The sequence below is a fragment of the Cupressus sempervirens genome, chromosome 3 (assembly GCF_028749045.1).
Source record: "Cupressus sempervirens isolate cs-2001-9-10 chromosome 3, ASM2874904v1, whole genome shotgun sequence".
In the NCBI taxonomy this organism is placed as follows: Eukaryota; Viridiplantae; Streptophyta; class Pinopsida; order Cupressales; family Cupressaceae; genus Cupressus; species Cupressus sempervirens.
In genome coordinates, this window is record NC_143120.1 from 862,312,447 (window position 1) to 862,315,468 (window position 3,022).

A 3,022-nucleotide genomic window follows, 5' to 3' on the forward strand; every position below is an offset into this window, starting at 1 on the left:
AATGGTGGGGACATTACAATGTATGTACACACACACACACACACACACACACACACATCCAAGTACAAATACTCATTTCCTCTTTCATATTTAGTTTCTATCATAGTATTATCCTACACTTACATATAACTATATATAATTACTTTGACACTCTTGTCAATTCTAATGTTTTAATTATGTCAACTATGCATGTTTCATTTTCATAACTTTTCCAAATCAGCACAATGTCAATATTAGATTTGTAATTATTATTATTTAATTATATAACAAATGTCTTGGTTTTTTTTCTTCAAATAGTTATTATAATTTACAGACTATAGTTCTACTGAACTCTTGTATTATAATGCAATTACCTTGGAAAAGTTTGGAAGTTAACATGTCATTCCTACGTGATGTAGGAGCATCCTAGGCTTGCTTGCAATTCTGTATGTTTGGAGGAATTTTGGTTAAGTGTTATGGAAGCTTAGAATTTACTGGTGCTCAACTTTGCTTTGCTGACATTTAGCTTGGTCTTAGTTGTTGTTGTTGCCAAGTTGTATGTGAGCCAAATTTTGGCATTTAATAAATGTATGGGTATTTAATTTGTGTTGTGGCTGGTTTGTGGCTTGAACTATATTTAATGTAAGGGATTTAATTTAGTTTTTAATTAAGTTAGGTTGACTTGTGGCTTAGTTGGGTATAAGTAGGGGTCTTGTCGAGTCTTTTAGTCATTTAGTGGGGGAATGGAATGAAGTATAGATGCGAATTTTGAAGATCTAGGGTTGTGGCTTGAGAAACTAGAGGATTGCTTGGTGGACCCGAGGGTACAAGTGTGGATTCTTCTTGGTGTTCTTATCTAATTGTGTATCTGGTCTACCTAGGATTGGGTTTGTAAGTTGGATCTTGCAGAACTAATTTTGTAATTATTGTTTGTATTTGACCCTAACCTACAAGGCCTTATAGTCGAGCATATTGCATGTAATCAGTTATATTATATGAATAAAAGATTGTGATAGGTATCAGATCTTGCATTGTTGCTTCTTGCTATTGTGTTTTTTGTGTGTAGTTATATTGCTAGGGGCTTGGACATCTCCTTTGGGGATTCTCCTACCGTGCACTACATTAGATGGTATTAGAGCGAAGGTTTTCGTAAGTGTGTGGATAGATCATCAAAGCTGAGGCAGTTTACACTAGGTTTGTTGCGAAGGTTGATCTTGTGGTTGATTGATCTTTTGGATTGGTGGATCTGTTGCTTAGGGTTTGCTAAAATTTTGGAAGATGCCTCTAAGAAGATTGGACCTTAGGGAAATTGATGATCTTAGTGATGTTGTAGAAGAAAGGATCTCAGAGAAGATAAGAGCATAGTTTAGATCTAAGATTGCATTGATGAAGAGTGACATGATTGATGAAATTTTAAGTGCTTTAGGTGGTGTACCTAGGCATGTGGGTACTAAAGATGGTTATGAGGAAGTTGTTGAAGACTTTGAACTTGTTGGATCTAGTGCTGAGGACAGAATTGATCGTGTGGAGAGACCTATTGGAACTAGGGTTGGTTAGTTTGCTAGACCTAGATCTTAGTTGAAATTGAAGCATAAGATGGAGGTTTCTAATTTTTTAGGTACTTTGAATCCTGAAGACCTAATTGATTGGATTGATGAATTGGAGGACTACTTTGAGCTTGAGGATATTGAGGATCTACTTAGAGTAAGGTTCGCACAAACTATCTTGAAGGGACATGCTACTCTTTGGTGGAAGGAATTGCAAAGAGATAGAGAAGAGGAAGGTGAAATGAATATCACTAAGATTAATCGTGACTAAGTTGAAGGCAAAGTTCATTCCTACTGATTATGAACTTGAGTTATTTAAAAGGTTGAAAAATTTGAAACAAAAGGGTATGTCTATGAAAGATTATACTAAGGAGTTCTACAAATTGACTATTTGGTCTGGTCATAGAGAATTGTCAAAGGAAAAGGTAGCTCGATATGGTTTGGTAACTCGACATAGTCTGGTAATTCGGCATGGTCTGGGAGCTCGACATGGTCTAGTAGTTCAAAATGGTCTAGTAGCTCGGCATGGTCTATGGAGCTTAGCATGGTTAGGTAGCTCAGCATGGTTGGGAGCTTGGCAGGGTCTATGAACATTAATGGTTTGAGATACAATATTCAGGATGAGGTTGGTATGTTGAATATTTCTTTAGTTGAGGATGCTTATTAGTATGCCCTAAAGGTAGAAGATAAGTTGAAAAGGAAAATTCAAGGTAATGCTAGAGGGAAGGAGAAGCAGGATAGCTTGGCACAAGCCAAACCAAGTGTTGAAAGTAAAACAAAACCTACTGATCATAAAAGGAGGATAGGTGGAGGTGGGTTCAAAGGTAATTGTTTTAGATGTGGGAAAGAAGGGCATAGATCTTTTGAATGTCCAATTGGTAGGACAACTGTTGTTGTGAATGATGTTGTAGTTCAAGATAGTCAACCTGAGCAAGGAGAGAGTTTTTTTGCTTAGTAAGTATTGATTATTGAGAGGACATTGGATTCTTGTTAGAGAATTAGTTTTTTTAGGACTTGTTGTCAGTCTGGTGGTAAAGTCTGCAAGGTGATTGTAGATGGTGGTAGTACTGATAACCTTGTTGCTGAGGAGATGGTTCAAAAACTTAGTTTGAAGAGAGTGAGACATCCTTATCCTTATAGGATTGGCTAGTTGCAAGTTGAGCATGCTTTGGAAGTGAGGGAGCAATGCCTTGTTGATTTCTAGATTGGGTAGCATAAGGATCAAGTATTGTGTGATATTGTGGACATGAATAGTTGTCATGTGTTGCTTAGTAGACCTTGGCAATACGATTGCAGGGCTATGCATGATTTTGTTAGGAATGTGTTTACTACCAGAAAAGGTGATAGGAAGTTTTCCTTGATTCCTTTGAAGAATGAAGAGCTCAGTAGGAGGAACCTAAGTATTGGTAGTTGAGTTGAGGTGGAAAATTCTGAGAAAGTTAGAGATCCATATGGAAAGCAGACCTATAGCACACCAAGGATGGATTTGAAGAAGC